The sequence below is a fragment of the Cynara cardunculus genome (genome assembly GCF_001531365.2).
Source record: "Cynara cardunculus var. scolymus isolate 2C chromosome LG 6, CcrdV1, whole genome shotgun sequence".
Classification (NCBI taxonomy): domain Eukaryota; kingdom Viridiplantae; phylum Streptophyta; class Magnoliopsida; order Asterales; family Asteraceae; genus Cynara; species Cynara cardunculus.
Genome location: NC_037533.1, coordinates 2862651 through 2875528, shown reverse-complemented (window position 1 = coordinate 2875528; position 12878 = coordinate 2862651). Strand labels below are relative to the sequence as shown.

The 12878-nt window shown below is 33.8% G+C and overlaps 1 pseudogene; it reads right to left on the bottom strand.

Moving 5' to 3' along the window:
• Positions 1 to 9802: 9802 nt before the first annotated feature.
• On the bottom strand, positions 9803 to 12395 carry LOC112514759 (annotated as a pseudogene).
• Positions 12396 to 12878: the final 483 nt, after the last annotated feature.

The window sequence follows — 12878 nt, the reverse complement described above, 5'->3', positions numbered from 1 at the left end:
GGGTCGGGTGAACCGGGTTCCCCACCGGGTCGGGCCAAATCACCATCCCTAATATCTAACAACTCGAAATATAACCTATTACAAATATAATTACCCTCAGAGGCAAAACACAAATGGACTGTAACAACAATAGTGGAGGAATCCAAAATAATTTTATACTTAAAACCTTAATGGACTAGAGATGTTTTACTCTATCGGAAAAAAATAGCCCAAGGACCAAGACCCCTATAACCATCTGTCCCTGATTACCCTTGTTTTTTTTTATTAACCTGGATATCCAACCCGCTATACGAGTCGACTAATCCCATGGCTACCACCTGCTTTGCAGATAGCCCGGAGTCACCGCATTTGAACCTCCGTAGCCACAAGGGGATTCTTATTCATCATTGAATTTGAACCTGGTATCTTCTGGTACTTTTAACCTTTAAAGCCAAGCTCAAATCAATAAGGCACACCTTTGTTTATTACAAACCTAATTATAAGTAGATTCAAAGAAACAAAAAAGTTGGCTAGTCTCTAGGGTCACCATCTCCTCCTATCTTGTATTCATTTGATTTCAAGCCTTACATCTTTTGCATTTATGGTCATTGTCTTTGTCTTCGTCTTTTTCCTCTATGGATTTGGTCCACACACAATTTGACTCCATCGACTAAACTTCAAATATTGATTGGTTCGGTCATTTTAAACGATTTGTTAGCGTCAGTGTCAGTGTCACCAATGATTATAACTCCAAGATGTGGAAATTTATACCACTTTCTCTATATAATTTGAAAAAAAAAATGTCATGTAAATAAGACAAAGAATAAACTACAAATTTGGTCCATATGGTTTGATAAAATTAACATTTGTTATCCCTGCAGTTTTAAAATTACGAGATGGTCATCCTAGTTTGTAAAAACGTTCGGATTTGGGTCATCTATCTAACAAAAGTGAAAAGATTCTGTTAAATAAGAGGCATTTTCAATTCTTATCGACTTTTTTTTATTTTACTCGATAGTAACCAAAATCATGAAATTTATTTTAATTGGGTAAAAGGAAAAAATCAATAAAAGAATGGAAATTCCCCTCATTTAAATGATATTTCTAGCAGCCGTTAGAGGAATACACCAAATCCGAACGTTTTTGTCAACCACGATAGCCATCTTGTAATTTCAAAATTGTACGAACGAAACGTGTTCTTCCCGATAAACCACAGGGACCAAATTTGTAGCTTTCTTTAAAACTAATAAAACATTCTACTAAAAAATTTCTAAAAAGCATTGCAAATGTCTTATTAAACTTATTGCAAAAGGTTTTTAATACGAAGCACAAGTATTTAGGGGCTGTTTACCCAAATACATATCCGATAAGTGCTTATAAGATACGAGTCAACACTATCATTTATTTTTATGCATAAGATTTCAGTACATCAAAACGTATCGAATGCAACAATTTACCGGGTAAGTACTTACCTGGGTAAGCGTCGCCATCTTCACTTACTGGGTAAGACTCTCCATCCTTCTCATCTCTCTTACTCGGTAAGATTCTTGGCCCTTGTCATGTTCATCTGATGAAGCAATTTATCTGGTAAACACTTACCAAGTAAGCGTTTAATAAACGACTCCTTAGTCTTATAATGCAGGCTATTAAAGCACTTAAATATTTTTGATATTCTATAAATATGATTTTATTATAGTGACATTTATGATCCTTTTGGCATTCTTTCACAATATGTCCCCAAATGACCTACACTTCAAAGAGGGATGTTGGAGCATCTCCATCAACTAAGGGGTCTTTTACCCAAATGCTTATCTGGTAAGCGCTTACCAATATGAGTCAATACTATAATTTATTTTGATGCGTAAGATTTTAGTATATCAAAACATATCGAATACAATAATTTACTGGGTAAGCGCTTACTTGGGTAAGAGTTGTCATCCTCACTTACCGGGTAAGACTCTCCATCCTTTTCATTGCTCTTACCCGGTAAGATTCTTGGCCCTTTTCATGTTCATCCAATGAGTAAATTTATGCGTTAAACACTTACCAAGTAAGTGTTTAGTAAACGGCCCCTAAGTTATTTTATAAATTTTGTAGATTTGAAAAAGTTTGCTTCAATAACTATAATAAGCCCTCTTCTACAATAGATTAGAAAAAGGAGAGAGAACGGAGAAATCACCAAATTTTGAAGAAAGTGGAGTAAATAGAGTATACTTGTTTGAAGATGCCCTATTTTTTCTATAATAGAGTATATAAAGTCAAAATCTCAAAAAAAATTGCATCAAACTCCAACAGCTGTTCTATTTTAACAGTTTTAACATTAGCTATATTAATTAGATATTTGATACATTTAATATCATATTATATTTCTCTCCTACAAATTTAATTTTTGTACTTTTTATTGTGAGAAAGAATTAAAATATTATTTTTCTTTTTTCTATAAGATTTATTTAAATTTGGAGCTTTCAACTGTAACAACCCAAAATTTAAAATATCTGTATATATCAAAATGAGTATCCTAAGATCAAACACTTGCATTGCATTGGGAATAAAATTTCTAACGTTACAATTTTGACGAGCAAAATTTTGATCTATTTATCAGTGCCTTGATCTGCACATATTCTTTCTTCAGATATTAATACTTATATCTATTGTTATCCCATTGTTCTTCCTAGTCTAATAGCTGTCTAGGATGCAGAATTTTTAAAAGAGTTGTGTGATCATGGGCCAGTGAATTCACGGTTATCTTGCATGAACAACAACCTTTACAAATAACAATTTTCACAAGCTTCTTAAATTAAGCATGCATTAACAAAATTAACACCTTTTCACAAAATAATGGTGTCAAGGTGGGTGTCAAACTCATACAGCATTACCTAACGAACTCACACAGCTTGCCCATTGTTTTGACCTAAATTCGACAATCAGGAAAATTCACACAACATGTTTGTCCTACAGTTGCGTCTTGACCACAGGCTCACACAACGTGTCTGTTACCATAGTACACCCACAAGGGACAGACCTATTTTTTCAGATCGTGGCAACGTTTGACTATAAGAAACAAGTATATGGATATTTTTCACAAAAATAATCATTGGTGTAATGGTTAGTCCATTGATTTTCATATGTGAGGTCATGTGTTCAAGTCTTTTATTGCAAAAAATTTCAGAAGCATAATAAATTTGAAACTAAAAGCTAAAAACTAACAAAATAAAACTAAAGGAATTCGTAATCGGGTCTGGGGTGGAAGAAAAGGCTTGCAAACCAACTCTTCCAAGTAAACTTGTGTTCTAATTGTAGTTTCAAAATATATATGATGGCACACAACAAATTGATACGATGACATAACAAATTTACACCATGACAAAGGAAAGAAACGGTGGCACATGCCACCTATGGCATCCATCTTGGCTCGTCCTTGACACTCACATTGCTCCCCAAATATCAAATTATACATAACAACGAATGCTCAAATTATCCCTATGCAACATATTAAAATCATAAAGTTTCAAAGCAAGCTTACATATAAATTTTAAACATCACATGCACCATTAAAGATAAACCACGTGTAACTCACAGAATAACTTGTAACCCCGAACCCATCATCAAGGTGGCCACTGTCCTCTCTACAAATTACGAGCACATTTAACACTAAGATAGGGCACACAAAATATACACGATTTAGTGTTTCTTGGTTGGATTCTCATGTAGAGACGGATCCAGAATTTTTTTTAAACGGTGGCACCATTTAACCATAAGAAAAAAAAATATAGAATTTTTTTTGTCACCGTTTGACTATAAGAAACAAATATACGGAATTTTTTTTCAAACGGTGGCACCGTTTGACTATAAGAAACAAATATACGTAATTTTTTTCAAATGGTGGCACCGTTTGACTAAGAAAATGACACTAACATGATTCGTACTTGGGTGTGGGGTGGAATAAAAGCCTTGTAAACCAACTTTACCAAATAAAGTTTGTTCTCATCGTAGTTTCAAAATACATACGTTGGCACACAACAAATTAATACGGTTGCACCATTCACGAAACCTAAATTTTTTACCATTCGGTGGAGAAACGATACGGTGACACGTGCCACCCATGACACCTAACTAGGTCCGCCCATGTTCTCATGCAGAGGCGGAACCCCACGGGGGCCTTTGGGGGCCATGGCCTCCTCGCTTTTTGACTCAAATAGTGTTCATGAACTATGTAAACATATGGTGTTGATAGCTCAATTGGTTATCGTTTTATGGCTATATCCTTGGTCTCAAATCCCATATGTTGCACTTTTCAATATCTCATTTTTCCTTGCATGCACTACACATTAAATTATTAATGTAAATTATATATAAGAATTAGTTTTTAAATAATATAAAAAATAATGTTTAATTTTGTATGTAGTGTTATATTACTAATCTAAAGGTTTTGTTTTTATTAGTTCATAATAGTATTTAAAACATAACAAAATTGCATTACTATTTTTCAGTTAATAGTGAAAAGGTTTTGAGTTTTAGAGGCCGTTTATCCAAACATTTATCTGATAAACACTTACTAGTAAGATTTGACACTATCACTTACCTTGATGGCTAAAATTTGTGCTCCACCAAAATGACATCATATGCAACAATTTACCCACTAAACACTAGCCGGGTAAGACTCTTGATCCTTATGTGTAAGATCCCCAATTCTTGTTATGTTCATCTGGTAAGACAATATGATTTGTTAGAACTTGGTAAACGACTCCTTAATCTTCCATTAACAAATTTTCTCTAAAATTTAATATTAGATCATAGGAAAAAGAACAAAAATAGTTGTGTGTGTATCATTGGATCTCTAAATTTTTGTAATATTATATTTCGGCCCCTCAGACTACAACGGTCGTGTTCCGCCCTTGTTCTCATGATGCTAGTAACTTTCGATTTAAAGACTAAAAATATGGAAATTTTTAACATCAATATATATATACATATATATATATATATAGAGAGAGAGAGAGAGAGAGAGAGAGAGGTGAGTTATTATACAACCCCTTACATTTGTACAACCAATACAACTCAATCTCAATCGTCCATTTAATTTGATGAATATGTAATTTCATAAATGTTTTGATTGTTTCATAATATAAAGTATTGGTCATAATTAAAGAACCTTATTCATCTTTCATAAATATTTAAATCATAATAAAACGAACTCTCATCATTTCCAAAAATATTTCAATTTATTGGATTGCATTGGTTGTATAAATGCGATAAGTTGCATTTGAAACAAACTCCCTCTCTCTCTCTCTCTCTCTCTCTCTCTCTATATATATATATATATATATATACTTGGGATCATGTAAGACCAAGGGTTTTTCGTGAGACCCGTAAGATCAATTCTCAACTCTTGGATTAGATCTACAGTCAAACAATCTGAACATTCATAAACGCCACGAGACTTCTCAATAATCACAAAATTGTCACCGTGTAACTTTAGACCATTAGATCATTAGCTTATAAAGTTGATCAATAAACATAAATTAGTCTTACGGGTCTCATGAAAAACTTTGGTCTAACGTGAACTCAACCCTATATATATATATATATATATATAGAGAGAGAGAGAGAGAGAGAGAGAGAGAGAGCAAAGATCAATTGCAAACCACCCTCATTTGTGAAAACCTTACAAACCAATCTCATCCATCCATTTTCTTTATCAATGGTCAAGATTAAATGAGTTTATATTAGGAAATAAAAAAAATAAAATAAAAGTTTAATTTTTAATTAAAAAATGGCAAATTTGTCAAATCCACAATATGATTACAGACATATTCATCGATAGTTTTCTTTATTCAAAGATTCCTTAATGAAACAAAATCCACAATAGTTTTCTTAATAAATATTTAAATCAAAATAAAATAAACTCTTATCATTTCCAAAAATTATATGTTTGATAAAAATTATCTTCATTTTATGCCTAAATATTATAAACAAAATAACATCCACCTTAAAAATAGATCATAGTAAGGACCAATGAAATTAGGTATATCCTAATAAATTATGAAACATAAAACATACTTTAATCAACAAAAAATAATGAAATCTTTTGAATACGAAAGCAATGATTTTGTTTCATTAAATGAATGAATGAAACTGTTTCACCGTTTGGGGAACAAATTGTTTCATTAAATGAATGAATGAAACTGTTTTATCGTTTATAAAAACTGTAGAATTATATGTTAGAATGAATGAAATTGTTTCACCATTTATGGAACGAATTGTTTCATAACAAAGATTCTAACAAAAACTGTTAGAATAGTCTGAAAATTTATATGTTTGCTAAAAATTATCTTCATTTTATGTCTAAATATTATAAACAAAATAACATCTACCATAAAAATAGATCCAAGTAAGAACCGATGAAATTAGGTATATCCTAATAAATTTTGAAACATAAAACATATTATAATCAACCAAACATAATGAAACCTTTTGAATAGTAAAGCAAAATTTTTGTACCATTAAATTTCACGAATGAAACTGTTTCACCGTTTCATCTAACGAACTCACGTGACTCCTTGTCAACTACAATGAGTTAGGTATATCATAATAAATTATGAAATATAAAACATACTATAATCAACTAAAAATAATGAAACACTTCGCAGACTGAAGCAAATATTTTGTATCATTAAATCAATGAACGAAACTGTTTCACCGTTTATAGAACGAACTCACGTGACAAACATTAAAGAAAAACGGATTGTCATGTAGTGTTGAATGATGAAACATATAAAGAATGAAACATTATTAAAAAATTAATGAGACATTTTGAAAACTGAATATTTTTTATTTAATGAACGTTTTACATGCATAAAACGTTCCGAAATATTGTGAAATTATTTGTTGGTCATTAATGAACATGAAATTAGTTTCATTACTCAAAGTACATATATTTTTCAATGAAACGTAACACAGATTTCATATTCTACTGCTTTTAGAATTCATATTTTTATAAAATATAATGGTAAAAAATAATAAAACATATTAATGGTAAAAAAATTATATTAAGAAGAAATGATTTACCTCTTTCTATATAAAACGTTTCCATTATTACGTTTCCAAAATTAACAGTATTTATTACCTTTCAATATTAATCAATATACAATGAAGAGAGAGAGAGAGAGAGAGAGAGCGCTTGGTTCAAATGTTAACCAAGATTATTGTGTTAACTTTGTTAACCAAGCTTAACCAATGAAAATCCATCTTTTATCTAGGTTCATATCCATCTCATAATTTAATGACAAGGGTAAATATGTAATTTTAGTTTGTATATAACTCCCATATCATTAATTGGGAGTTACAAAATCAAAAAATCTCATAATCGTTGTTGATTTACTATTGATCTTGTTTTTCTATAATATTGATGTATCCATCTATAATGTTCTTGAATTTGTGATTGTTAAAGGAGAGCCGATAGCAAATTTTCCGATATCGTTCAAGCTAATATGGATAAACTCATTGGAAAACAACTCGACAACAATGGGAAGGTTAAAATGGTTTACGATGACAATCGGACTTCGAATTCCGGAAGTGATGACAATAATCAAAGCGTTTGTATTTGTAATGGATTAATATGTTACTGTATTTGTTTTGATCGAAATTATGTTGATTATGACGTTTTTGTGTTTTTTATAGTTCATATTTTTTTTGAAGTATATAATATTTATATACGGCAAATGCAACAAATAAACTCACACACCCACCTCCCCTATGGTGAGGTTTGAACCTTTGACCTCCTAGAAGGCCAAGGGCTACGATACCGCTAGGCCAAAGGCCCTTTGGTTTTTTATAGTTCATATTGTGTTGGTATCTTTTTCTTTAATCATTACTATGAGCCCAATTCATATGTTCAAATGGATGAGTTCATCGTCAACTTAATTTGTTATGCAATCCAATTCTGATAACCATTCGGCTCCATCAGCTGCTTGTGATGCTTGACCTGCCATAGACTGCAACTAGTATTCATATACGTTCAGGTGTGTTCATATATGTTTTAGTAGGGACATGAATCAAGGCATCTAATATTGAATTCATAATTTTTGTTAATTTATTATTGATCTTGTTTTTTTATAATATTGATTTTTCTATCTATAATGTTTTTGAATTTGTGATTAGTAGAAGAGACCCGGTAGTAAAGTTTTCGGTATCATTTAAGCTATTATGGATAAACTCATTGTTCATAATGAATGAACTATTGTTCACAAGTGTTCATACTATGTTCATATGTACACTAGCTGCATATCTCAACATTGGATCGCTCCTAAATGTGTTCATAATGAAGAAACTATTGTTCACAAGTTGTTCATATTGTATTCATACCTATTTTTTTATTTTTTTTATTTTGTGTAGAAGCTATTCTTATTATATTCATATTGTGTTCATAAATGCTATGCAGTCCAAATTCATATATATGTCAATTTTTATTCGTATTTGACACAATGGTTCATATATATAGATGTGTTCATATGGTTCTTACATTAACAAAAATAATGAGATTTTTTTTTGATTTTGTAACTCCCAATTAATGATATAGGAGTTACAAAAAAATTACCTAAATACCCTTTTCCCCTTTGTTCACATATGTTTTTTGAAATTGTAAATTTAAAAAATAATTTTTTATCATGATTAATCACAACCGTTTATTGTAAAAATCAATAGCCAAGATTTAACACAATAATCTTGGTTGACATTTGAACCAGCCCCGATATATATAATGCATACACAAATCATTCATTTGCACGACTTTACTCACATTCCTTGCACTCTTGAAATCCCCATATCCATATATACATAATATTAATTATGACCAGCATGGCTTGAACATGAATATTTTTGTTAACTTGTTATCTTCTCACCACCTCACAATTTCCATTGACATCTCTCTCTTTCTTGTGTTTTTTCCCACCATCATAATGGTCTTTGCCTTGCACTCTTCCACCCCCTCTAGAAACCATTTTTCTGTAAAGCAAGCTTAACGAACCAGACTCATCGTTGAGTGACTGAAGGCTTAGACAAGAGTTTATGTACGACCCATATTTTATAGGCATATCTTTAAGATTGATGCATTGCAATGAGTCTTTAGAGGTCATAGGGACATACTTATTAGCAAGAGTGTGGGGAAACCCCCCCCCCCCCTCAATGATCAATTTTTATGTAATTTAGGTAAAAGAATATATTTTTACTCTTATGTCCTTAATTCCCCCCAATCATTCACAACGGTTCCCTCAGTGATCCAGTTCGTTTCGACAAACCTCAATCCTCCCCCCCTTCATTGCTTGATAATTGTTCCCTCCTCATATTGATTGTTTTGTTACTGTCTGTTTTTGCAATCAAAATACAATGCCAACGTCGGTTGTTGGTAAAAGAGTTCACCCCCTCCTTTGTATTACATTCCAAGCATATAAGTACAACTCTCTTGGAAGAGATATACATGGGAAATATATTAGAAAATCTGCACTATCTTTACCAATATTCTAGGAGATATTCATGAGAATATCTTCCATATCTAAATTAGTTTTATAGGAGGAGATAATCACATTGCTTTTACTCTCTCTCAGTCGAAGTGGGTGGTTTATGAACTCTTAGGCTGGATCGAAATTCATTAAACAAAACTCTCGGAAGTCCCTTTGTGAAAATGCATCCGCATATTGGAAACATGATGGGACTTGTTGAACGGGATTGCCTGAAAGATAGACGGCACTGACGTTGTCACAGTATACGGGTGTGGCCTTGGTGATCGGACAATGTAATTCAAGTAGTAGATTCCAATTAGGATCATTTAAGGCGACAATGGGAGATGTTGGGATGGGAGATATCGGGGAAAGAGAACTAGAAAAAGCGTATTTGGGGTTAGTTTCACAATACCATGCTTGCTTCTAGTGGCCATTTGATGGGTGGATGTGAGTGGAGGAGGGACGAGGTTGATTGGGGAAGAAGAAGGAGTCAAGGGCTGCTGTATAGGAGCGGTAGTGGGCTGCCGGGGAAGTTTGATAGCATTATGTTGGGGCAAAGGGAAAACAATAGCAGGAGATGAGTCATTGCTGGAAGGAAGAGCTGATGCAGGTCGAGATGGATGGTCAAAATTGGACGAAACGCTTGGGTTTATTGGAGAAGAAGAAGAGATCACCGAGTTGCTAATATGGGGCTGTTGGGGAGTGATATTGGGCTGTCCTGGGGGCTGAAATAGAGGAGAAAGTGGGCTGTCCTGGGGGCTAAAATAGAGGCCGGTGAAGGTGGTTTGGAAGGTTTAAAAGGAAACGAGGTTTCATCAAAAGTGACATGACGTGCAAGGAATATTCGATTTTGGGATATGTCATAGCACTTGTAGCCTCGATGATTGGGAGGATAGCCTAAGAAGACGCATGGAGTGGAGCGAGGATGAAGTTTGTGTGTGGTTGTAGAGGGATTATGAGGAAAACATAAACAACTGAAGACACGTAAGTGGGAATAGGAGGGGTTCTTTTGATAAAGAATTTGTATGGGAGAAGAATAACCACGAACTTTGGTTGGGAGTATATTATGAAGGTAGGTTGCCATTTGAAGAGCATGATGCCAAAATGAGAGTGGTACGTTGGCATGGAGAAGAAGAGTGCGAGAGATATTATTAATGGTTTGGATTTTACGTTCCGTTTTTCCATTTTGAGAAGATGTATAAGGACACGAAAAACGAAAACGGATGCCATGTTGAGCACATAAATTGTGAAATGATGAATTATTGTATTCTCGTCTGTTGTCGTATCGGAAAGATTTTATATCTTTTTCAAATTGGATGCGAATATAGTGATGGAATTGAAGAAAAATAGAGAATGTTTGAGACTTTTTAGCCATGGGAAAAGTCCATAAGAAATTAGTATAGTCATCAAGGAAAAGTAAGAAGTAATGATGACCACTTGTGCTCAACACCGGGGAAGTCCAAATATCACTATGCACAATATCAAATGGAGCTATAGACATAGAATTAGATAAAGTAAAAGAAACGATGACCACTTGTGCTTAACACCGGGGAAGTCCAAATATCACTATGCACAATATCAAATGGAGCTATAGACATAGAATTAGATAAAGTAAAAGACAATTTCTTTTGTTTCCTAATTTGACAAGAATGACAAATACAAGGAATTGGAAGAACGAGAATAGTTCTTAGAAACAGTTGATTTAGGACTGTTAGAATAATTGTTAAGTTAAAACAATCATAAAAGTTGGTTTTACACTATGACGGAGAACCAGTTGAACTTCGAGCACAAGAAAAGTTTTTAACTTTCTTTAAAAGCTGGTCTCGTTCATTAGTAACTAAATCAAACTTCTCTTTGAGTTCAGTTCTTATTTTCAGTTTAGTTTCAAGTTCTGTCTTCAGATCAGACAATTTCTTTGTAGTATCCAGAACCTTACCTTCTAACTCCTTCTTAAGCTTCTCAAACATCTTCCTTTCTTTATCAAACTCTCTTCTCTCTTCATCTGAGTTGCTCTTTTCATTCTCAGAAGCAATGTCGAGCCATTTTTTATTTTCTCCAAGCTCTTTTGAACTATCATCACTTTTTTCTCAAGGACCGAATTTTGCCCGCAACATGAACCTTTTATGGCTTTCGATTTTAGCTTTCGGAAAACGTGATAATTATCACGCTTCAAAGTGTCAGTTGATGCGTGGAAATCGATAGGGATCTTAATTCGGCTATATACACATCCACACCCCTCGTTGAAGTAAACTTTCAAGATAACATCAAATGGTTCAACCGTCCAAACGGTTATCCTTTTAAGCTGAAAAGGGTGCTTATCTAGAATAGCCTCTTTCATGGGCTGGTTATCTGAAAAAGAAACCTCCACAGACTTGATGAATGGAAGTACCGCCTTCTTATCATGTATACTTGCTATTCGGAGTGTCCAATTGGCATATCTCTTATCTAAACTTAACACCTGAGTTAAAACGGTCTGGAGAAGATCTATCCTGACAAATGGGCGAATCTACATATTGAGAAGCTACATGACTCCACCAATCACCTTGTCTACGAATCCACAGATGACCAGATTTGCTTTCTTGTCTTTCGGGGTTTTCTGAAGATTCACAATAACAACCTTGCCACCACCACGAAGATACTTCAGAGGCAAATTGCATGCAGGAGTAATCTACACACTCGTTCCCAAACATAATACCACATCAGCCATTTCACAGTGTGTCTCTGCTGAATTCATCTCTTCAGGGGGCAATGCATCCTCCCATCAAGAACTGTGTCTTTAAGTTTAAGATCACAATCTGCATTGGAGCAGCTTTGTGATGTCTCCTTTAGTCCAACAGATTCAACCTCAAAGTCTCGAAAGAATCTCATGTACCTTTGGTTTGTTAGCCTAACTAAATTCCCATGGAACCTTGGGGTCATTGTCGGGAGTATCAATATCATAGTTAAGGGCGGTGGATAACGATCGATTTGTCTGAGGAAATTGACGGAAAGCTTGACGGATCTCAAGCAAATGTTCGGATGCGAGACGAGCTAGCATTTTCATGCTCTGATACCAAATGTGAGTCCACAAAATGATCAATCTTCAGATAAACTTCAAAGAATCCATGGCAAAATCAAGATAGGCATTAAGAACACTTGAAGGAGATGAGAGGATTTATCAACAAGTCAATCTTCAATTATGAACGTAAGTTTACAAATGAGCTCTCCTCTACTTACAATTATAGACAAATATTATCTTTCAAGATGAATACAATTTAACACTGAAATTCAGACCCAACAGCTTGGACCCGAGGCAACATAATCTTGTTGTAGGCGTGACCCAARAATTCCTGGAGCCGAAGAAGGTGTACGTCGATGCTGTGGTGGGGGTCAAGTTTCCCATCCATTAGTTGGATACGGACA